Below are 25,896 nucleotides of genomic sequence, written 5' to 3'. Positions count from 1 at the left end.
TGGCTAGAGATTTAATTATGAATTAAAAAGAATGATCTGGGTAGGGAATTCAGCAGTTTCTTAAAAAAATGTGTTTTCAACTAAAAGTTACAGCAAAGAACGCAGCATTCTGTTTATTGCTTCTGAAAGCACTTATTCAGATGTTAATACCTGGATTGAAAATGCAGTAAAACTTGACTGCTCTGCTTATAGCACAATGAATCCTAATTTCGTCCTTGTAAAGATTTCTATTCTGATTGCATATTCATCTAAAGGTGCCCAGGATAATAACTGCAAGAAATAACAAAAATCCCACCTAGTCCTTATGTGTCTTGCTATAATGTATATGTAATTTATTCCATTTTCTGCTCACTGGACAGTAGAAAAAAGGCATGTGCTTTAGAAAAGAAATAGTTTTCAGCTCATCTGCAAGCTCATTCCTACCAAAGTAAGGCTGCACAAAGGAAAAAGAGAAAGGTGAAATCTTATTTCAGAGCTTCATGCTCTGTTCAGCAGTATTAAGTTCTAGTCTGGTGTAGTTAAACATGTAATTGTATCGGTAGGTGTGCACGAGGGAGGAGGGTAATTAGCCAGGCTCAAATCCCTGAGATTGAATTGTTCCTCAGCTGATCCACTAGCCATGGACATCTGGCAGAATTTCCATATGTCTTTAAACTGTATCAGCAAAGTGCAATTAAAAGTTTAGATGCTTAAGTAAAGAAGATTTTAAGCCATGGAAGATTTGTAATTGTGTTTCAGGATTTAAAGCAAGATTACAGATGCTGTGGGCATAGGGGAGAGGGGAATGTTGGGACTGATACTTAAAAAAACAGTGGATATTTTTGCTGCTTACTCTGGTCTTTATAAAGGGTGCAGTGATATCAGCTGCAGTTCTGTAGCTGCACAGATTACAGCTCCAAAAATGGAAAGGGAATAATTGCTCAGCTTTTTTTCTCCTGTGAAAAGCATGGTACTTAGCAATTGCTGCTATTTAGGAGACGAGTGACTTCAGTTCAGCAGGAGCTGGAGCAAGCGGCTCATTCTCACACTGAAGGGTGTAATGCTCTCGGGCAAGGATGTACCTTTAGACACAGGAGGTGGCAGGAACGAGAAATGTTGCCTGAAAAGTGGCAGAAGCACAGGTCATTCCTCATTTCCCCTTTATTTCTGGGTGGGGAACATCTTGCAGTTAGTGCTGGCAGTAACAAGTTCTGATGTGCTTCTCCTCACATTGCTCTGCACATTGCTGCTTGTGGTAGGACACTGGGTGATGTGGCTGTTCCTTACAGCCCAGGCAGCCCATGACCAGTGAGACCTGCAGTTCTCAATGGGGATGTATTTGCTAATACCCCAATGAACCTATTGATTTCATTAGGAATAGTCACGAAGAAGGCATTTCTGAACATGGGCGAGGTCTGTTGTAGGGTTCTCAGTTTAGCTGACTCAGGTAATTTACTTTCACTGGAAAGTGAAACCCACTGAAACCCACGCTTTGGTGTGGTGGGGCTGGTGGGTCACATACGTCCAGGAAGATGTGAGCTTCCACCCCTTCCTCTCCCTCCCTTCCTCCCTTGTGGTTTGAGAGCTGCTCTGGTGCATGTGCATGTGGCAGGAATTGGCTGGCTGGGCAGAGTTTGCTGTTCTAGGCAGCTGTTCCTCTCTTCTGTGAGGAGAAACGCAGTAGGCTGGATTGTAGTGAGTACTACTCGGATGTGGGCTTTGAGACCTTCTCATCTCATCCTGCTGCTGAAGAAGTGATGGCAGATTCATTGGCATCAGCCTACTGCCCAGTCCCTTGTGCTCACTGAAAATGTTAGAGGAACAACATGTTCTGGGTATGGTATCCTTACAAAACTATGTGTAGCCTGCCCATCTTTTTTTTTTTTCTTTTTTTTTTTTTCTTTTTTTAAAAAAAGAAATAATTAAAAGCATAGCTTACTCTTACATCACTTTCTTAGAAACATGGGGTAATGGGCACGTGGCATAGGCAGTGAACTGGAGTGATTCTGCATGTTCTCCACAGTACCCTCATTTCTCAGCAAGTATCCTTGTGCTAAAGCTTTCACCAGCTTTCCCTCCTGGGGAGCTCAAATTGTGCTTTCATGGATGATCTGCCTTCCTCAAAGGGGTGGCATTCGGTCTGTAAATGAGACGCCTGAACACCCTGCCAGGCTTCTCTCCTTGTGCTGGGATAGCCGGCTGGCTGCACTGGCCTCAGGGCAGCCCATCCCACAGCAGAAATGCTGCTGGTTTGCAGGGCTGTGTGTTTCAACCAGCCAGCCACGGGTGCTGGCGCTGTTCGAGGCTGGGGGCTTTGTTGCCCACCTGGAAGTAAAGCTGCTCCTTCCAAGATGGCCACAGGGGAATTTTTGCCCAAAGTGGAGTTCTGGTTTATTCTCCTCCAGGAATATTAAAAAAAAAAAAGAAAGAAAAAAAAAAGAAAAAAAACGCCAACAAACAAAGAAAACCCCAACAACTCAGCAACTTGAATGCAGGGTTAGAATTGCACATATGCATAGTTCTCTACGTGTACTGTGTCCCATGCACATAATGGGAAGTGGAATTGGGGCTCCTCTGATGCTACCCATGGTGTTTCTAAAACAGGTTTCTTCAGATTAGTACGACATCATATGGTTTTCCAGCATTAACAGCAAACACAAATGTAGTATGATTAAGCTTTGCTGATTCTTGTACTTTCCTTTGAAGAAGGAAGAGCTCTCAGCCTAATAAAAGAATTTGGTACCTGATGACCCCAGTGACTTTTTCCTGTACAGTGAATGAGATGCAGAGCTAGACTGTGAGGAGGACTGGTGGGCTCTCCTGTCATTCAAATAAATAATCACTATCTTCATCTGAGTTTGAGGACAGAACTTAGTGATTCATGTAGGAAAAGTAGATGACACGTGGAGGTACTCTGGTCTTCCAGAGGTTTTCAGGCAGATAAAGTACCTAAAGGTATTCTTCAAGGTGTGGTGTCAGAGGTCTGTAGCCCACAATGGGCAGGTAAAGCATGGATTGGTTTGGGTTGCTGGTTCAGAAGGAGATGAAATATAATTATTTTTTTCTTAGAAAAAGCAGATGGTCTGGAAGAGGGAAAATACGTGACAGTTGGGTGGTTCGCTGAAGGATAGCTTGGTTTAGAACTATGGTGGCAGAGAGAATGGATTCCTTCAGTTTGAATGTGTTCTGGAGGATGTAAAATTGGGAGATATATATATATATACATATATATGCATATCTATATCTCAGCCTGTTCATCAGTGAGCTGGATGGAGAGACTGAGTGCACTCTCAGCAAGTTTGCTGATGATACCAAACTAGAAGGAAGGGCTGACACACCAGAAGGCTGTGCTGCCATTCAGTGAGACCTGGGGAGGCTGGAGAACTGGGCAAAGAAGAACCTGATGAATTTCAACAAGGTCAAGTGTAGGGTCCTGCACCCGGGGAATAATAACCCCAGGCACCAGTACAGGTTGGGGGTGGACCTTCTGGAAAGCAGCACTGTGGAGAAAGACTTGGGAGTTCTGATCGACAACAGGTTGACCATGAGTCAACAATGTGCCCTTGTGGCCAAGAAGGCCAACAGTATCCTGGGGTGCATTAAGAAAAGTGTGACCAGCAGGTTGAGGGAGGTTCTCCTTCCCCTCTGCTCTGCCCTGGTGAGGCCACATCTGGAGTACTGCATCCAGTTCTGGGCTCCCCAGTTTAAGAAGGACAAGGAATTACTGGAGAGAGTCTAGTGGTGGGCTATGAAAATGGTCAGTGGTCCAGAGCATCTTTCTTATGAGGAGAGACTGAGAGAGCTGGGTCTGTTATGCCTGGAGAAGAAAAGGCTGAGAGGGGATCTCATCAATGTTTATAAATATCTCAAGGGTGGGTGTCAAGAGGATGGGACTAGACTCTTTTCAGTGGTGCCCAGTGATAGCATGAGAGGCAACAGACACAGACTGAAGCATAGGAGGTTCCATCTGAATACAAGGTAAAACTTCTTTACTTTGAGAGTGACAGAGCACTGGAACAGGCTGCCCAGAGAGGTTGTGGAGTCTCCTCTGGAGACATTCAAAACCCACTTGGACACATTCCTGTGCAATCTACTCTAGGTGAACGTGCTTCAGCAAGTGGGTTGGACTAGATGATCTCCAGAGGTCCCTTCCAACCCCAGCCGTTCTGTGATTCTGTGATATATATAATGATTTTGTATAGGCATATATTTTTACTTCATACTATAAGCACCCAAGTCAGAAAGTCCATACTGCTTTTGTTTCAGGTTTATGGTATGCCATGATTTCTTTCCAGATTTATAGTCTGGATAAAAAAAAAGTGTTCTGAAGAAGTCTTATAATTTAAAAAGTTTTGTGCTCAAACTCTGTTATATGTGAGCTGCTTATTTATTTCTGGCACTGCAAGCTTGTTATAACCAGGCTAGACTGGTATGTTGGAACTGGAGATTGTTCTTCTGCAGCACACAGTGCCAGCTCCTCTCCGGTGAACATAATGTTTGCAAAGTGCTCTAACTGTAATGGTGTTCACAGACTTGTCGAGGAAAACAACAATTAAATTATAGTGATTTTTTTCCCCATTCCTACTTGTTAATGTGTTAGAATAAGGTTCTTAATTAAGGCACTGAACCTACCATATGTGTTAGGTTTCCTAAAACTTCAGTTTTGCTAGTAAGTAGAAAGTAAATATTAGTAAACAAGCTTCCAAGCAGCTAGATAAGTTTCTTCTCTGTGCTGTTGCATTCCTACAATGAGATTCAATGTATTGATAAATAAATAAAATGAAATGGTTGTCTAAAATGCAAAGAAATTAATATCAAATGTGGGCTACCTATGCAAGCTTGCAGTTCTAATTTTATCATTACATGCAAATCACACTTAGAAGCCCAGGGAAATGTAAAACCGGATATTTGTGTTTTTATATTATTTAAATATTTCATTATCGTAAAACAATTGCTTTGACAGAAAATAGATGAAAAATCTGTATTGAAATATTCAGCTATAAAATGAGTCTGCTTTTTTGAGAAGTTTGCTTACTGTTAGCATTAATTATATAGAAAGCGAGCTTTGTATGTAAAGCCATTAGAAGTAATTTCTCATAGCTTTTTTTTGCTCAGGCATATGTTTTAAATGCCTTTGAGGCATATTTGTACTAAATAATATATTTTTTTAACTCCTAAGCAACTACAGGCTCAATTAAATAATGCTTTTTAAATAGACGTGATGCCGTTTGTACAGTATTTCCAGTTATTTCAGTGAAGCATTGCACTGATTAAGAAAAACATGTCTGTTTGTAGTGTCATTGTATTAGCAAAATCAGAAAAGTGCTTTTCACCTCAGCAACATGGGGAAAATATTCTTTAGATTATAGTAACATTTTCATAGTCAGATCAACTGAATAAGCCTTCTGAAAATTGACACTAATGTTCAAAGGAAATTTAAGATTCTCTAATGTGTTCATGAGAGAAGTGAAGAATATTAACAAATTTCTTCAACTATATAAATTGTATTCTAGGTGAGGGCTCTTCCAGCACTAGCATGCATCAGTAGGGAGGGGAATGTTTCCGAAATCTACTTTATAATCCCTTTACAGATTAATGTATATATTAATTAGAGTTAGTACTCTTTAAAAGTATATAAGTACCTACAGCTTGAATGTATTGATTCTGTGACTTAGCTGGGTCAAGATGGAAGAGCTATATCATAAGGGTGCAGATATGTTTTCAGAAGGACAAAGGATACTGAAGAACAGTTTTGTTAATTTACTGGGTACTAACTTTTGTAATCACTGGTCTCATTAAGAAGACAGATGATTGCTCATTGGAGCAGGTTGGTGGCTGGGCTGAAGCTGTTAAAAGGCTTACAAAAGAAGATTAATGATTTAGAGCCTCGGGTTATGTAGATCACCCACAACCAAGGAATTTTTTGAGGAAATTCCAGCCATGACACATCAAGGTTATTTTAGGGTGCACCTACTTGTCCAGCTGGACGCCTGCAAGCAGACAAGAACAAATGTTAGGACATGTCCAGAGTTGCAGTTTTTGTTAGCACGACAAAGCTGTGGCCTTGCGCTGACATACTGTGGAGTTGATGGTCAGTCATCAGGGCTCCAAGAGAAAAATATTTTTTAAAATGGTGACAACAAATGATATCTGTATGCAATCAGTGACTGTAATCTGTGCTTTACTTCAAAAAAACCCACAACTTTTGTTGTGTCTGCTCTAGCTCAGACAGATCTATTGGGTAGCCTGAATGCAGATTTACTGCTTTTGGCTTTTGGAGGCTATTTTGCATCTCTGGCAGAATGAGTATCAAGTGGACATAACTATAGTACAGTGAAAGGTTTTGAAGAAACCTTCATGGCTTGAATAGCCATGAGATGGTATAGATTTCTGAAGACGTTGAAACAGAATGGATTTAGCTTGTCAGTACAGGAGTTTGCTATTTCCCTTCCTATCTCTTAGATCCGCCAGCATTAGCAGAGAGAGCTGTACCAGGGCAAGACGATAGTTTGCATGTATGACTTAGTCTTCAACTACAAGCCAAGAAAAAAATGAGTCTATTAGTGAGGTTGTCAGTTTATAGCTCCATGTTGAGTAAGCTTAAGTAATTAAGAGGTAGGTACATGCTTGCTGTGGAGGTAACCTGAACTTCAAGACTCTGGTCTGAATCAGGAGGAACAAGGACTTGAATCTAGTTTCATCATGTTCTGGACAGTGTCCTGTTCCAGATGGTTGATTTTTAATCTGCTGGAATGAAGGCATAGCCCCAGGTGATCACTTGTTCTTCATAAGCCAACCTCTTTATCTTCTGAGACAAGAAGACTTCTGCAGGTCCTAGGTTTTTTCAGTGCAGAACAGGCACAGGCATCTTTTTGAAATGGGAAAAGTTTGCCAGAGATAAGGATCCTCCTGCTCAGATGTAGGATTGGGATCATTTGTCTCCTAGTAAAACTTTGTTTCAGTCTCTTGCAACACATTTGTTAAAATAAGAAGAGTGCTTTTATTTACTATATACTTTTAAGGGAATTTATTATTCTTTTTGTTGTGTCTGTTTAATGTGGCCAAAGTTTGGAGGAGAATGCCCTCTTGCCAGGAGTACAAAACAGTGGTGAGATTCTATGGTCCTTCTTTGTGCAAATACAAAGCACTTGCAAGGAGTCATGCTTGTGCTCACATGATGTGTTGTGAGCACAGTACAGGAACACGTCAAGTGGTAAGCTCACTGTTTTCCTTTGAGGCAAGTTACGTATTCCCATAATGCTTTATTTCCTCCAGATGCTCAGCCTAGTGATAAAAAGACAAGAAAGTCTAATTTATACCTCTTTGATTTATTCTATAACATTAAACTACTTTGTATAGAAGGAAATTCCATTTACACATTTTGTGTGCTGGGCTTTCTTTAGTGTGGAACTGTGACTCATTCTTGTACAGGACAATACCCTAGTTACTGGGCTGAAAGGGGTAAAAAGGGCATGTGGTATTTCGCAGGCTAAAACCTGTGAGCTAGAACACTGAAGTTTTATTTTTGACTGCATCAGTTATTTAACATGTAACTTTCTTCAAATCACAACACTTCTCTGCACCTTTGTTTACCCAGATATAAAATAGGGTCTTAAGCATGTAGGACCTTGAAGAGGTGCTATAAAACCTGCAGTAGTTAATGAATGTTGATGAATTGCTTTGAGATCCTTGATAGGTGGTTTGGGGATCCCCACAAGCTGGAAGTGGCTTGGACTTTGAAATGCTGAGGGTCATGGGGGATATTTTTTAAAAACCTGAGCATAGCTGAGGAAAGGCCAAGCAGTTGCAGTCACTTCGCAGTCTCTGGGTCCGCAGGCATCACTTCAACAGATGTGCCATTAACAACATCCCTGCTCTGATTGCTTCTCCTTGGCCCTGGCCTGCCTCATGTTGTGCTGCTCTGTGAAGAGACACAGGGAATAATCCAGCTGATAACTAAAATAAATGCACCTTTCCTGAGGGGTTACTTTCCAACTGTATCAGTTTCACTCATGGTACAGGGATATGGGTATGGGGTGGGAATGAGATGTGGTATTTTTTGGAAAAGGGACAGCTGTCAATTGTCTATGTCTGCCTCCGCTGCTGAAGCCTTCTCTACAGGGACAGGAGTCAGACTCGATGATCCTCATGGGTCCCTTCCAACTCAAGACATTCTGTGTTTCTATGATTCTCCACAGCAAGAAAGGAAGGACAACTCGACCTTGTATATTTTTGCAGGCTTCTTTTTTTTTTTTTCCCCAGGCTTTATTTATTTTAATCATGAGACACACCTTAAATCTCCAAATGTTGTCCTTTTGCTATGGCCATTCTGTCAGTCCCTGTGCCTGCATTTTAAAGCTTAAATCAGTTTCTGCTGATGTTAATCGGTATTTTTTGGTGAGAGCAGGGTATATAGTCCTTAGGGTCCAATGCTTCTGTCACGCCACAGCCTTGAAGGTGGTGGCATTTTGCAAGATGTGCTTGACACACAGTCACCTGTGGAGAATGCTGATTTGGTAGCAGTTAATACACCACTTGCATTCATTTTTCCTAGTTCTGTGTGGCAGCTCAAAGAGCAAAGGAATGAAAACCCAGGTGATTAGCGGTATTTTTTGCTGACTGTCTTCCTCTAAATCAAAGCAGGTATTCTCCTCTCCTTCCTCGATTAGTGTTCCTACCGCTGTGTGCAGCACCTCCTATATTCTATTTCACAGCACGTGAAAATGAGGTCTCAAGTGCATATGCATGAATTTCATTTTAACTACCCAGTGAAAAGTTTTAATTAGATGTTTCATGTAGAAACATGAAACAGGGTTTGAAATTAGCAATGACCTTGCAGCCTTCCTCGAATATATTTTCAGATACCATGTGGCGGGCAGTTCCCAGCTTTTTTTATCAGTCACTGGAACGGGCGCATCCGAGTGGGGAAGGCTCTGACATGTGGGAGCGACAGCATTTGCTGGTTGCAGGAAAAAGTACTTTAGCCTCATCTGGTGACTAGGAAAATAATAGAATGACCTAACTCAGGAAGATCATGAATAGCAGCTGATACTTCCTTTAACAGCTTGCTGGAGATCAAATCTTACATGGATTTCCAAGCTCTGAACTAGGGCAAGCCCTGAGCAGGGGGTGATGCAGGGGGTGATGCTGAAGTACACAGCCTTGTTTGATCAAGGGAAAGCCATACAGCTCACAATCTCTTGTTGGCTGTGTGGTGCCTCAACTCTGTCCCCTGCCAGCCTGGCTGACACTGCTGTCTCACCTGAAGTGGTTGGACTGAGAGCCCCGTCCCTTAATTTGTCTCAATTTTCTCAGGGATGTGGGGGCAATAAACCCATGCCTGCTTTTCTACTTAGCCCAGTGATGGCAGGAACAAAGGAGAACCTGCTCTTTTGGTAGAGTAGGAGACAAGCAAAGAGTGCAATTATTCGTCACCTTTTTTGTTTGGTTGCAATATCACAGTGTCTCTTCCCTTTTTAGAGGCACTGATATTTATTAAATACAGTATCAGTTTAAGCCTTTTTGCCAAATACTTTTGGTATTGCAAGTAGGGGATTATTCACCACAAGAACCTTTAAAATATATATGTGGATAGAACTACAGCAGTTACATTGATTTTGTGTTTGCAAATATGCTGTTTGGCCATATTTAGCAGGTTAATAGAGAGAATTGATGTGCTCAGTGTCATGGGAGAAGACACTAATCAGAGCTGGCTGGAGTGAAGAGGTCAGAATTTTAGTTCTCACATGCAAATCCTTGTTGTTCAGGTTTCAAGCTAAAAACCAGGCACATTCAAGCCTGGATTTTCTTTTGTGGATGGTACAGGCTGGAAAGTATGCCAGCACTCTGGCTTTGTCTCCTCATGTGTGAAACCTGAATCTTTTCCGTGGAATCAACACATTGATTCAGTCTGTCTAAATAATCTGTCAGTCTGTACACAGTACCTATAGTGAGCTAATCATTGGGCTATATTGATTTCTTTTTGGTTTCCTAGGTTTGATGAACTTGTGTAAAAGAAGCATGTGACTTCTAAACAAAACTCCCTTTGCCTTGAGCTCTTTCCTCCCGTTCCCTGCAGAGGCTGAAGGAGTAAATTAACCCTAAGTGGAGGATTGTCCTACCTGCTTTACCATTGGCATTGCAACATTTTCCAGAGAACTTTGAGCAGTGGCCCAGTGGGAACCCACAAAATCCTGTATGTTGCAGGTGACGGCGTTCTGCATCTGGGACCTTTCACAGGATTTTACTAAGGATATGGCAGAATCCTCTTCCACCAAGGAACCTAGGGTGCTCGTGGCCCCCCAGTTCTCCTTCTGCAGAGATACGTGCCTATGTGTGCATGTGCTGTATATGTTTATTAATTAAACAGACTGCAAAACTTGCTAAAAGCAAAGCTGATTGCTTACAAGGACTACTTATGGAATGTTTTTTCACATTGTAGAAATAACAAGTCATTTACACACAGTCTCAGTTGGTAACACAAAGAAGCTGCCTTTTCCGGTGACCCATCTGTTCTGACACTTCCCTCCTCCTCCTCTCTTCAGATCGCATCAGGTTTTCATCTAGCAGTTTCTGAAAAGTTTCAATCTCCTTTTCAGTTCTTCAGATCAAAACCTGAATCTCCGGAATTACATCTGAGACTCATACAAGCTTCTGTGCCCCTACCTCAAGGACCTCAGGGCTGTCAATGTCGCCTTTCCCCTACTCTCCATCCAGTGCCTGCTGACAGAAAAAATGATAGATTTAGGCTGCCTCTTCACTGCGTTATCTTGCAGATAACTCTTTCTAGGCACATGTTACAGTAGCTGTCTCCCTGAAGAGGAAGGGTGGGTGGTGGAGTTGGGGTGTCAGATGGGGACTCAGGAACTTCCCGTCCTGCACAGGCTTCCTCTGGGACCTTGGGCTAATGACCGAATGTCTCTGTGTCTCAGATCCTTGTTTGTACATGGAAGTGCTGCTTCCCTGCTGTCAGGAGCATTGTGAGCGAGTGCTCTCGGGATGTTCTCTTGCACTGATGTAGTGTTAGAGTAGTTTTGGTGCACTGGCTGGCTGAAGGATGCTGTAGTTAGTCTGAAGAAGCCTCCCTTTTAAACTCTAACAGATTTCTTCAGGTGACAGCTTTTTAATGTGGGACCCCAAATCAAGCGCTTTCTTAAAGGTGGCCTTTATTATTGTTTTTTTATTATTTTTTTCCAGAGGAACAGCTATAGCCTTCATTTCAGGAGACTCCTAAAAATCTGCCTCTTATTTCATTTCAGACATTTCCTTGCAAGAACCTATGCAGGAACTGAATTTTACAACATAGCTGTGGGTACCTTTGCTTATTTGTGTGGGATCCGCAGCCACCTGTAGAACAGAGTTGTTCCATTCTTGCACTGGGTGGCTGTATGCTCCCTGTAATTCATCTGTTCTCACTCTCCCACCCTCAGCTGTCACACAGACACGCATATGTGTACATACAGATATGGCTATCTCTTCCCTGGTACAAAACTTAGTTTTGTACTATGTAGGGAAAAAAGGCTACAATTCTACTATACCATTTTCCTTTTCAGCTGCTGTTGCAGTGCACTTAAATTCTGTCTGATATTTACTGGTTAATCAATCAACACATACTGTTTTCATTGCAGTGACATGTAAACTATAAATATTTGTATTAGACAAAAGCTATACAGTAAATCATGCATATAACTGCTGTTTTAAAATGCTAATAGTTTTTAATTTGTGTGATGATCAATATGTATTAAGGATCCCCCGAGAATAGAAACATTAAAAAAAAAAAAAGCAATTTACTCAAGTAATTATGTTAGAAATTCATGTCTTACCTGATGTAAGAAGAAATAAAGGTTTAGCAGTCCAGCAGAAATATCAACAAGCTGTAAAAGTTGCTTGACCATTGTAATGTAAAAATTAACTATAAAATCAAAGGCATTTGCATTTTTCCTTGTAATTCACTAAGACTGTTGTTTCCAGTATGCCAGTGCTCTTGTGCATGGAAAAGATCTGCGTCAAATGGTTGGATGCCCAGCCTGCTTGAAAAATATCCTATTGATAAAGATCCAATAATAGTTCCCATTCTGGGGATTCTTCGTTTGGACAATTTTGCTAATGCAGCACAACAGGTTATATCAATATGCTCGTATCACTTTTGCTTTTCTGACAAATAATTTATTCCAATCCTTTTACTTTTTTCCTTCTGATTTGCCATCAACATGTTAAGTGCTTGCTACAGCAAAACTTCTTTGCTTTCCTACCTTAAACAATATATTTAATGAACTTTCTCTGCATGGCATTGTTAAGGGCAAGGAGCTAGGAGCTAGCTCTAAATAGGCTGGGCTTTTACGAAAATGAAGGCCCTGAAGAATTGCTTCATCATGGGAAATCACTGCCAAATGTCATGTGAGCTCTTGTTTTTCTGGCACACACAATGTAGAGAAGCATTTTCATTTTCAGCATCTTGACATTCAGCTCCTTGACGTCTGTTGCTTTACCACTTTTTAGTATATATTTTTCATTAAAATGCATTGTTATAAATTTGCTTATATTGGAATAACAATTGAGATAATGTAGAGATATAGATAATTAGAGGCTTAGATCATGCTGTACAGAAACTTCTTAATCAGATCAAATAAAAAACTGCATTTCATTTTTAGCATAGTCTAATTTTTAATAAGCTAAAGCTTAAAATCTGATGAATTGGCAATGATTTTGTGATTTGATATCCAGAAAGAATGTGTCCTGAATACCAAATGAATGAAAGTTACTGCGAACCATAATTGCTCCATTTTTTACTTTGACCTTGAATACTGGGTTAGTTTAGTATTTTTCACATTGCTAACCTTGAAACAGTAACTGGAAAAACAGTGCTGAAGGTTAGCAATGCTTTTACTTCAGTTATCGTGGGAGAAGAGTTTGAACTCTATGGGGGTAGAGGGGAAGTGTCTTCAAGATCTTCATAGCCTGAAAGTTCTGGTGATGACAGCACTTCAAATTATCATTATCCTTAAAAATGTCCTTCTGTGCCAGTGAAGCCTCAAATAGCTAAAAAGAAAGGTGACTGGGGAATGGGGTTAAAGGGTTGTCAGGAGGATGGAGATGCTCGAGGAGTTGCTAATCAAACCCTTTTGTTGCTGAGCAAACACAACCTCCTGCATCAGGGATGTGTGTCCTCACAAAATATCCTTTGGTGCAGCATTGTTTTGGTAGGTCAGGTGAGTAGCTCTGTGTAAAATTGTACTTCTTGTGTCAAGTAAATGCCCATGAGCCTAAGGTCTCATCCCCCTCTTTGCTGGTTGTTAACAGGCAACCAGGGCACCAGTACAGACTAATGGCAGGGTGAAGAAACACGCTCTTCACAGGGAGAGTTTCCTCTGGAATAGAGAGAGGTATAAGATAGAGACAACAGGCTTGTTTGTTTGCTTGTTTTTTCTCTGTACTGAGTGGGTAGTTACACTGTGAACTGTACATTCATTACTTACACTGGGAAAAAAAAATCCTAAGACAGGTGTTCATTAGATTATAGCCTCTTGCACTTTAAGGGAGCAGAGGAAAATGTAAGCAACTTCTGCTTAGGATGACCTGAAAAATATAATTCATTTTATTAAAAATCCAAAAGAAACCTAATGGTTTAGATACCTAGGATTTTAAAGACTTTGTCTTCCCTCCCCCCCACATCAAATCATTGTGATCGCTGTGTTTCTGACTGCAGTCTCCCAATCCTCCAACGCCTGTGTTAAAATTCAAGGCATCCATAAGGCACAAGTCCTTCTGACCTAGTGCTGTAGTTATGATGATGCATAAAATAAATCATTGCAATTACTGAGGCAGTCTCAAGCACTTAGTAACTCAGGCAATTGCTTTTTGAAACATGACTGAACTGAACAAAGGATCATTAGTTATTTCCCTGGAGTACTTGGATATTGTAACCCTCTCCACAGGGTTCTATTAGGGAGTTAAGACCTGGTCATTTGTTCACACATCTCACTTTATCTTTCCTTTACTCAAATGCTCTGTGACAGCTGATCAATTCCAGAGCGTGTCTCTTCACCCATGGCATCTTCTTACCTGTCAAAGATCAGGTCAAATAGCAAATGACCAAGTGGGTGGGAAGGAAGAGCCCAGCAACGACAAAGTAAACAGGTTTAAGAAGTCATTACTGGAAGGACTTATGAGATAGGGTGACTTTTTGAGATTTATGACATAAGAATAATTTCCTGAGTAAAGAGGAGGAAGTCGGTTAAATGAGATCTCAAGGTTATACAGAAAAAGACTATAAACCTATAGGAAGCTATATAACTTGTATAGTTTTATAAAGGTCAGGAAGGAATCAAAGACAGAAATGGAGGAAGGGAAGTCAGGGTTGGAGATACGTGATAGTTTTGATACTTCTTAGGTGTCATCATAAGTGTTGGCAGTGTTTGTGTAGTCCATACTATGCTGTCTGATGGTAATGGGATGTGGTGTGAGGAAGACAATGGGATCAGGAGAAGATACATGTCAGTGGACATTTGCATCCCCAAGTGGAGCCCCTGCTGGCTGAAGAAACCATAGTGCATACAGTGTGACATCAGAAGCTGGCAAGGGGCATCATGGTGTGGCCTTCTGTCTCTCCCTAGAGATGTAACACCACTTCAGGTCGGTCAGAAGGTCAAGAAGGAAGAGATAATTCAAGGAAAGAGAAAGGGAGTGATGCAAGGGAGATTACTTGGGAATATGGTTTTCATGCTGCACCTCATGGTGAATTAAAAGGATGGGCAACGAGCCTTGTGTGTGCATGATAGTGGCTGAAGAAGATCTAGAAAAGGGCATCAGGGAAGTACAGTCAAAACCCAGTGATGGGTGGATATTTGACACTTAATAGATGGGACTGGCAGTAGAGCAATGTGGTTTGAACGAGTTGTTCCAGAGAGAGTTGTCTCGCTAAGAGTGGGGATGAAGGGAGGGCCTCTCAGGAGAGGTTGTGCATTAGATGCTGATAATATCAGAGCCTGGCAAGACATGCAGCAGTATGGTTCAGGGCTGATTCAAGGGTAGACCAGATGCCCTTGTTTTGGGGGCACCAACACCCCATCAGAAGGGTGGGGCAGATGGCTGGAGGCTGTAACAGCTCCAGCTGTCCCAGTGTGATGTGCTGCTGCACGTCTGGCAGCTCTTCATGCTATCAGGAAGAATTTTTTTCCAGTGCTGTTGTGAACAATCTTCTGATGCCAAGGATGCCAAGTGAGTTTGAGAGGCATACTCTGTCATTTGTAAGGTTCCATGGTCTTGATTGAAGTAAATCCTAGCAAAACATTCAATGTTTCATCTTTTTTTCCAATATTTGTTCCTATTCTAATGACAGATCTGGTGAAATTGCCCCATGCAAAAATTACATTTTGGATTCCTTCTATCAACTTTTTGTAGAAGAGAGTGAAATTATGCATGTTCCTCCGCAAAGGAACCATTCTGTGCAGAGGAGGACACACAAGCGCACAGATGAGTGTTTACTCAAGATGCCTTGCATCTCATTGCACCATGTGATTTACCAGTTGCCATGGTAATGATGCATTTTTCATTCGATAACTTCAATAAATGTTGAGATTGCCCTTGCTATAACTAACTTAACTCCCTCCTAAAGTTGGGTACGACTGTATAATCTAAAGAAAGCAGAAAAGAAACTCCCAGCATTCATACTGAAATATATTTTTAGAGCATGTAGCTAGTTAAGAAGGATGAAAGTACATGGTTCCATCTGGAACAATATAAAAGTAACTTAATATGTGATCACTTAAAATCATAAAATGAGAGAAATACAAAATGTTACTTCATAATGTGGTGAGTGACGTATATTTTGGTAATTTTTATTGTTTGTGACGCTTTGATTTTCCTCAATACATGAAAATTTAATTAAATTTATCATTTTATAGCAGTATTCTTTTCATAGACATGCAAGAAAGCACCTTCTTCTTTTCCTTGTTGCAATCTTGCCATAAAATTTATTTATTGTGTGCTATAATCTCCACTTTTGAATGAATTATTGCTGACAACCGCCGCTTAACCCACTCTTTCCCACCTGCCTCATTCTTTTCTTTTTTTACTTTTGCTGAATGTGGACAAAAACCTTGTACCAAAGCAAAAAAACAAAACCAACAGAAGCCTTTAATTTGTTCCCATGTGTAACATTAGGAAAAAGCATGCTGTCTAGAAACACTCTGATTTTTCTCATTTCTATAGTAAACTATTCATTGATGTAGATAACATGCTCACTGACATAATAAATACAGAATCAGATCTCCTGCTATTAGGTAGAAGGAGTGAGCTTTATTTTTCCTCCTGACTTGTTTTTCCTTTCTTTTTGGCAACCTTATTGCATCCTCTATGCATTGCTGTCTACTTAGGATACGCTATTAAGTCTGCAAGTGATTAGTGGCTTATCTGGTTTTGAATGATTTAGATGCATGAATTAATTAGCAAGAAAAGAACCATTAGAAAGCATTAGTAAAAAGGCTGGTCATTTCAGGCTATTTTGGAGGGAGATAGAACCATCATCCAAACCCAAGAAAATTATATTCATAGCAATGTATGCTTTTCTCAAAAGAAATCATCACATTATATCTAACTTAGTTGAAAACAACCACTGAAACACAGGATACAAACTCTACTTTGTAACACCTGCTGTTGGGCTAGCAGTTAAATAAATTGTTTTTATTTTAAACATGAACTTTGGAGGGTTTCTAAAATTTTTTTCTTTTTACTCAGTGCTTTCTCACACTTGCTGTTAGAAGCCTGTGTCCCTCTATGTGAGAGAGTTTGGTTCTGGAGTTCCTGATAATGAGCTTGAGCTTTATATAGTATTCTCAGCTTTAGAGTTGATCTTAAACATTTACAAGGCTAGAACCAGTTCCTGGCCTTTGCTGAATATTCTCTCATAAAAAAACAGTTGCGTCCTTTTTTGAGCATAATGCTTCAACAGAATAATATATGCCTTAGAATGATATATGTAATGAGCAGCGTCTCAGTTTAATGGAAAAGATTTAGCTTGGAATTATGGCTTATAATCAGATAGTGTATATATTTAATTTTTTTAAATATTTTTTTTTTAATTAGATTAGTGGCATTGCCAACATTGAGAGGTGCTATGGACATAAGGCAGGAGAAAAAAGTTTCTCTGGCAGATAGTAATTGGATAAGTCAGTTTTTAAAAATAATATTTTACTTCACACCAAGTATGAATTAGAGTGAAAGGCAAAGAAAGGGATTGATGATCTTGTCAGTTTGACTTAAAAGTTGTATGTGCCCAACTCTGGTAATCAGAGCAACATAAGGCTGACAGTGTTACGTTCTTAATGCCATCTCTCTTCCATTCCTTCAGGAGACCTTATTTATCACTGTGTCCATTACAAGGGTTGTAAGGCCTTTGTACACATGTCCTTACCAAGGTGAATATTACTGCACGTTAATAAATTAAATCAGCTACATTGAGCTATCTTCTGCAGTTTTCTTTCTAGTGTGAAAGCATGGGGGCTGCTGTAGAAGCCAAGTTCCAGCCCTGTTGGTTGTTAATCAAGTTGTTATCTAGTTCCGCTCATATCCCAATAATTTCTTGAATTCCACCCTTCTGAAGTTAAGATTACTCTCGAGTGTAACTCCTGTATATCTAGTCAATCATCTTCCGTTTTTCTTTTCCTAAGGCATGTGGCAACAGCAGTATGTGTTATCAGTGCTGGGGTATCTGGGTTAAGTCTGCAGTCCTCCTCGAATCCTCCACAGTCCTCCCCCTCCCTGGCCAAGACATAAATCCTGCAGTTTTTGTATAATTTCTCTCATGCTTGTCACTGCAGCTGAGGTCTGATCCACTGCCACTGACATCACTGCAAAGCACTTTTAGGTACCTGGGGGCTTGAGCTGTTGCTTCATCTGCATATGCAAGGAAGATGCTTATGATGCTTGAATTTTGTCCTACAAGAAACTTAATATTCTTGGGGCGAAAAAGTTTCCGTTCTGATTCTGGTGAAAAAAATACAATTGCAAAGCTCTCTTAGGGCAGAAATACAGATTTAATTTTCCTGCTGCTTACTTTGGAAACCTGGGGACCTGGACCTCCAGGCTGCAGCTCCAGGCCCCATGAGCTCCTGGAGGGCAGGGGAGGCAGAAGCCCTACCAGCTTGGGGCAGGCAGTATGTGCAGGTGGTGAGGGGAGCCCGGCAGCCTGCTTTCTGCTCAAACCCAGTTGTAGGGAATCCACATTTTTTTCAGTAGGAAAAAAAGGTTGAATTGGAAAATTTCCAACCAGCTCCACACCCCACCACATTGATTGCAAGGCCACTGGGAGGGATGGTTGGCACCTCCACCTTTTGTTCTGTGGCCACATTAATCTGCCCTGATGTGGTGCAAGGGTGTTTTTTGGCTTTTTTGTTGTTGTTGTTTGTTTTTTTTTACAAATACAAATGCTCTAGGCCTGCAGTTCTTCAACATCCCAGTATTTCTGAAGTAAGTGCTGCCAGCTATGAGAGAATGATAATATTAATACCATCCTCACGTCTTTTGTCTCACTCTCCCTACTCCCTCCTCCTTTTTTCCCCTCTGCTTTTGCATGGTTACAGAGAGAAGGTCTCTTAGCTTGTCCTTGCCAAGGTGGTAGCTCTCTGTCAGGCTGTCAAACTTATCTACTAATAGCTATGAAGAGCATGTGCTCCAAGAAAAAGAAAACCAAAATGCATAGCCTTCAGTTGTCTTAAAAAGACATTTTTCATTATCTGACAAAGTGGAGTGTTAAGGTTATGATATCATTACTTCGGTGGTTGTGACACCACTAATGCTTTTTTTATGTAATTTTATAAAGTGTACCCTTTTTGCTATGTTAGACGTATTGCTTTATCTCATTAAACCCTCATCTGTAAAAGTCCTCTCAATTTAAAAGATAATATTGGGAGGTAACTGGAGGCCGGTCAGAGGTACAGAAAATTCGGTCTCAAATTAGGGCATTTCTTGCTATTAACCTGCTATGAAAGGCTGTGTGAAGCTCCTCTTCTCTCTACACTGATTTTACACTGTAGAATGAAACTCCAGTCTCACTTGCAGTGGGACCACTGCTTGGGAACATATGGAACAGCTTTTTTTTGCCCTAGGACCTAAGTGCAACCTTTCTGCTCACATAAGGACTCACATTTAGCAGTGCCCTATTCCCATGAGCGGTTTCTTTCTTCTTAGTAATAGGGAAAGAAGAAATAATCCTACTCTCAGCAGTTTTGGGATTACAGGCAAAAATTGAGTTCCTTGATGTATGACTGTGTAGGGATATTAATCTTTTCCCTGATGCCTGTTGTCTGTCATCTCTGTTTTACCAGCACTGTCCTTTTGACCCCTCTACAAGGGTAACTTGTTATTAACATTGCCTTTGCTGCAGATACTTGGTATGCAGATGACAGCACCAACAATTTTTCTAAGAGGGCTTATTCTGTGTATTATCAGATGCAATATTCCAAATTGGCTTCAGCAACAAACTTTTTGATTTTTTTTTCCATGATGTGGCTTGTGCTTATTTGACCATCACTTGTGAAGCTAATAAATACAGAGGAGGTTTTTTTTGAGCCGAATGTTGTCTCTCTGTTGCACATCTCTGGGACAGATAGCTCAGCATGAGACCACCGGGAAGTTCTGGTATGATCCCTGGCTGCCCTTTGCTGGGGGAGGTGGTAGTTGAATCACTTAAAGTGTTTTATGGTTTTATAGACGAGTCAGAAGTCATTCAGAGGCAAAACAAAATCATTGTATGAGAAATGTTAATGTTATTAGCGGATTTCTGTTTTTCCCATTATACTGTGAATTAGCACATGTTCATGAAAGTAGATTTAACAACTGCAGAGGGAAACAAAAATATTAGAGTACAAAGAAGAACTGGAGAAAAGTTCATGAGATGAGAAAAATTATAAAATCTAATATGATTGTGCTATGAGCTGCATTTTATAGTGAAATAAATGCTTTCTTTGAGTCTTGAGAATTGCCGTATGAAAAGCTACTGTTGATGTTCCTTCAGTCCTGTAAGGTAATTTCTCCCTTGAAATTTGGAAAAAGTGGTGATCATGGAACTGACTGCAAAATGGGTAGTCCCATTGATAATGTTTTGTGCTGTGATATTTTAAGTAGAGGTAGAATAGTAGCTGGTTTTTTTATTTCCATCATTCTAGAATAAAAAGAGAGTAACCATGGCTGAAGAAATACCAGTCTCCTCCTTATACAGCTTGGATAAGCTGTGCTGATGACTTTGAAATGCTTTTCTCCTTCTGTAGTTGAAAGTAAATCAAGCCTGTTAATGCAGATTTTGGTTTGTCTCGAAACTGAAATACAGCACTGTATTCTGAGATGGATTATCCACAGAGATCAGAGATGTTGTCGTCCATCTCCACTTTAATTGTGATGTGTTCATTTCCATTTTCTTGTCAAATAAAGATGGAGAGCCTATAAAGAATAGGGTCATTTTTGTACATCTATTTCTACTTTGGTGACTTTAAATCTAATTCCACTGTCTTCACAATAACTGATTCCAGGGAAAAACATTGTGAAGTGTAAGTGAGCAATCATCTTTAGTTTTTGATAGATGCTGTCTGAGACAGTGTCTCTTACAGGAGAAGTTGTTAATGGAATGGTTTAAAGGCTTTTCAGCCTTCTTTCATGTTTGTAATACAAATATGTTTGTATTCTATAGCTAGGACTCATCTCATTGTCTATTACTAGCATTGGCAAATGCCTCACATTGTAAGACTTCATTTTCAGTTGTTTCTAGGAGTTGTTTCATCTTATCTGCTTATTCCAAAAGGTGTCTGCCTCAGCCTATTGAATTTTTTAATGAAAAATGCAGTCAACAAGTTTAAGAAGCTGCTAAGGGCAAGGTTAGAGGTAAATACTGTTTTGCTATGTGAAAAAAAAAATCTGGTAGTAGTTCTCTGAAAAGCCCTTATGCCCCTATACTTCTGAAGTGGGATCTGAAATCCCTTTGGGGTAAAGTGGTGAGGTTTTTTGTTTGTTTGTTTTGTTTGTTTGTGTTTTTGTTTGTTTTTTTCCTTTTTGTTGTTGTTTTGTTTGTTTGTTTGTTTGTTTGTTTGTTTGTTTTCAGCATCATAAATACTCGCTGAAATCTGACCCAAGTTAGAGGCCAAAAAATGCAGTTTGTACATGCTCTGTAAAGAGTTTTTAGAGCTTTGGAGGTTAATATTTGAAGGCTTGGGAAGCTCCGAGTGTGTTCAGCCCGAGCTGTGAAGGGTTTTCTTTCTCTGCTGTTATGGCGAGAATCTGCTTCTGGGATGTAATGAGCTTGGAGGGAACTCTGAGCTAAAGCCACTTTATAACTTGTGCTGTGTCCAAGCTGGTTCTCAGTGGGGAAGTTTGGGGACCTCAGTGTCACTGTGTAGAAGAACATGCTCCCAGCCTTTGCAGTGAGTACTGCAGAGTCCCCACAGACGAGGATGTAGTGAAGGAGCAGGACATAGTACTAAAAGCAGACAAAAAGTCTTATTAAAAAATGCTAAATCAAAGGATACCAGTTGGTGTTTTGCAGTTTTCAGACTTGACCTTTCTGTCTTCATCATGTTCTTGTAATTCTTCTTTTGCATAGGTAGTATATGCCAGGGTTTGATTACAGCATCCAAGCAAAAAGATAGCTGCCCAGGAAAACAATCATTTTTTTGAAATGAGGATCTTGTTATTTTATGGCTTTTGTCCTTCTCTGTCACCTGTTTGGGCACCTTCCCTGCGCTGCAGCAGAAGCCTGTTTACACTTGTGCTTCTGAGCCCACTTCCAGCCTCCACTCTTGTATTTCACACCTCTTACAGAAAAATTTTTGTGTGGGTGCAGAGAAGCTCCACGGATTCTTTATGGGAGGACGGGTTCCTCTTCAGAACATGAACAGGCCCAGGAATTCTTCGCTTATGCTTTTTCCTGTACCTCTCAAGGGCATGCCCTGGCACCAGCATCAAAAGACATACATAGAGGCAGAAGTGATCAGCATTATCTGATTGTGTTGAGTCAGTTGTACCAAATTATGCTATGAAAACAAAATGTTCCTGCCCTCCATAACTCCTAGAGGAGGCAATGTCTTTGTTATTTAATGTGATTTTGAAGTGGATAGCCTGTGCAAAGTTTGCTTTTTTGCATGTTGCCCAGAGAAGATTCACTTTGCCTTTGCTCCGTTGTCTGACAGCAGGAAAATCTGTCTGGAGATTGGATTTTCCAAGCTACATTAAGTTTAGTCAGGTTATCTCTTAATTGCTGTATTATTCTTTATTCATTGGAACCAGCAATGTGGGAATCTCTCTGGGTCTGGGATTTACCAGGGTAGCTCTGGGTCTGATCCCTTTTTTAAAGAAGCAGATGAAGAGATGTTGAAGAAAAATTCTGTCATTGGCAAGTGCCTATTTTGCATTGCTAGTTAGGGGTGTTTTGACCTAACAGGCACTTCAGTAATGGGTAAGATAAAGAAATAAATCTTTTCACAGGTATCCTGTCATGTGGAGGAATGATCACAGTATCACAGTATGTTTAGGATTGGAAGGGACCTCAAAAGATCATCTAGTCCAATCCCCCTGCTGGAGCAGGAACGCCTAGGTGAGGCCGCACAGGAACATGTCCAGGTGGGTTCTGAATGTCTCCAGAGAGGGAGACTCCACAACCTCCCTGGGCAGCCTGTTCCAGTGCTCTGTCACCCTCACTGAGAAGAAGTTTTTTCTCAAATTTAAGTGGAACCTCTTGTGTTCCAGCTTGATCCCATTACCCCTTGTCCTATCATTGTTTGCCACCGAGAAGAGCCTGGCTCCATCCTCTTGGCACTCACCCTTTATATATTTATAAACATTAATAAGGTCACCCCTCAGTCTCCTCTTCTCCAAACTAAAGAGCCCCGGCTCCCTCAGCCTTTCTTCATAAGGGAGGTACTCCACTCCCTTAATCATCTTGGTTGCCCTGCGCTGGACTCTCTCCAGCAGTTCCCTGTCCTTCTGGAACTGAGGGGCCCAGAACTGGACACAATATTCCAGATGGGGTCTCACCAGGGAGGAGTAGACGGGAAGGAGGACCTCTCTCGATCTACTGATGTGAAAATGCAATTTCTTTTCAGTGAGGCAGAGTTCTGAATATGCAGTGTCTATTGTAGACCATACTGTTTTGTTTTGTTTTTCCTATTAGAAAGCTGTTAGAAGGTAGAACAGCTTTTCAACACTATTCCTAGCACTGGATATGTCTCCTAGGAAGAGGGGAGGCAGTACATTCTGGGTGTTGGTTTGTCTTTTAATTAATTAAAAGCCAAACTCAGGAATTCAAGGGACATGGAAATATCCCTGACTGATACAAAAATTATTGGTTGCTCTGGCCAGAGATCAGATTTTTCCCTGTCAATTGCAAATAACCCAGAAACCTAACCTCTTCTGTAAGGAAGCTGGCATGCCGCGGCTGTTTGCAACACTACCGTACGTACCTCTGCTTTCTTCTGCCCTGGTGGTAATTCACTGGGTCATATTCCTGCTCATGCAAAGCATAACCTGCACAAGTTAAGGCCCGCTAAGCAAGGGCTTCCAGCTGTTTCATTCCTATAAGCATATAAATATTTATACCACCCCAGGGTTCCTTTCATGCTGAAAATAAAGGTAGCACTTGTCTGCTGTTAAAATATATTAGCTGGGAGATAAATGGCTTATCTCAGTATTAGAAAGATGGATGAGAGGAGTGGAAAATTGACCATAATATTGGTTGGAAGATCTGCTGAGTCCAGAGGGCCTTAGTGTTTACTTAAAACTCCTGCTGGAAAGTGACGTAGAGGTTGATAGCGCTGTGTTTAGCTATCTAGAGATGATTAATTAAAAGCTGTAATAAATGTGAAATATAATGCTTGACACACACAGAGCTTCATGAACACTAGCTAAATTTCCTGGTAGTAGGTAATGTGCACCAGGGATTGATTTTTAACATCCAAACAGGATGCGAATGGTGCTTTTGAAGGGACAACAGACACAGGGAGAGTCTCCACAAGTGACTTGGTCAAGGCCACATGTGATGTGAGACAGTGATTAACCTCTGGGATATCTCTGGTGCTCTCCCTGCTCCTGTCCCACCTCTGCAGAAGCACAGGTCCAAACTTATCCTGACCCAGGCTGCTGGGAGTCATTTCCCACCCTAGGCACTTGTGGGGGGAAGTAAATGTCAAATACGCAGCATTGAAGGGCGCAAAGCCGAGGTGGCAGTGTAGCATCACCAGAGTTTGAACTGTGATTCTGCTGCTGATCTGCAATGACCATACAGTGGCCTCTCTGCTTCAATTCATCTGCCTGGCCATAGAATGAGAGAGATGGTGACATTGGGTCAGTCTGCTCCTGTGTGGTCGGTGCAGGTTGCTTTAGCCAAGGGCCTGCATAATGGTCTGAAAAACTGCCCGGCAGCTTTGTTGTTAATTGGTATGATGAGAATGTCTCTTGAGTCAGTCTGCTGACTTACAGGGACTTGGAAAGGGTGCTGCCTTCCTCTTCAGTACATGCTGCTGTCACTTGGGGGCCCCTTTGCATCCTCCTCTTCATCTGCTACTGGAGCATGCTGAGAGCAGCCCAGTTTTCTTCCAGCAAGAATGAATTATTTCACGGGCCATTCAAGATTCCGATAAATGAAGCGTGCCTTGGTGTCATTTTAGAGTAATATCCCTAGTGAAATCAGAACTTGTAAAAATTGGGGAAATACATAAGACTTGTCTTTGTGTTTTGCTGTGTTCAGGTTAATTGTCGTTGCTTGTGCTGTGATTAAAGGCTCTGACTGAACACAAAAATACGTCATGCATAAGTGGGATTTTAATGAAATAATAATTCTTCCCTTAAAGTGAAATTGTTTTTAACAGAAGACATCAACATATAGAAATTCTCTATCCCTCTCCTTTTTTTGGAAATTATAGGTAATGAAAATCCGAACTGAATCTTATTGGCCTTGGTTTTGCACAATTTTAGTCTTTCCTGATAAAATGATTTTTCTTTTCCTTGAAATTGATCAAACAGGCAAGGACAAGAGGAAGAGCCTTACAAAAATGCCACCATTGGGGCACTTTGTGCAATTAATTTATGCACAATTACCCAAAAGGTTTATTGAAAATGTTTCTGCTTTGTGAGATGCTGAAGCAGGAACATGGGCTTCCAGGACAATCATTGTTAATGTCCTTTCAGTATGAGGGAGCTTTTGCCCTCCCAGTGCTCCCTGTTGAGTTGCTGCCAGCTCCTTGTGTATGTAATATATATGGGTATGCTTAAAATCCATTCCCATATATGTGGAAATAGATGTTTTGTACAAATACAGCACCATACATCACATATATGCCTCATATGTGCTGCAGTTTGGAATGTCAGTAAGCATGGGGAAATGACGATCAGGGCTGTTTTAGAGGATGCCAGAGAAAAGACAGAGAAATTGAGAGATTTGTTTGGATAAAACTCCTTGTTACTGAATTGCTTTAATGCTGCACCTCTTTCTTGTTCTTCCTTTCTTTCTCTTTTGCTGCTTCTTTCATTGCAGTTTTTCAAATATGTAGGCAACAAAAAAACACAGCCAGTGAATGAAAGATTACAATTATGCATCAGTATTCCTCTAATGCGGCTGCTCAATAATGTCCCCTGGGAGTTTTACAATGAATATCTGACATTAATTGGCTCAGTACCTGTATGTCTGACCTTGCAGAAATTTAATAGATCAGTTCTACATGTTTACTGATAAAGAAAACTTCTTCAGGGCAGGGGCTGCATATTTGGACATGCCTGCACCACAGTGACAACCAGAAACAGCAATCGGACTCACTGGGTCTTGGAATAAGAAATGAAATAGTACAAGGGGGAGATCATACAGTAGTTTCTCTCGCTTCTTTTGCCAACATCTATTCCTCAGCAATTTTTAGTCCACTTGAATTCTTTGTCACTGCTGGATAC

General features: G+C 40.8%; 1 protein-coding gene across 4 annotated transcripts in view; it reads left to right on the top strand.

The window, feature by feature from the left end:
- The window catches only part of RAPGEF5 (Rap guanine nucleotide exchange factor 5), a 162,622-nt gene that overhangs the window by 70,727 nt on the left and 65,999 nt on the right, over window positions 1-25,896 (top strand). The window lies entirely within an intron of this gene.

Source organism: Columba livia, chromosome 2 (assembly GCF_036013475.1).
Source record: "Columba livia isolate bColLiv1 breed racing homer chromosome 2, bColLiv1.pat.W.v2, whole genome shotgun sequence".
Classification (NCBI taxonomy): Eukaryota; Metazoa; Chordata; class Aves; order Columbiformes; family Columbidae; genus Columba; species Columba livia.
This window is presented reverse-complemented; position numbering and strand designations above follow the sequence as displayed.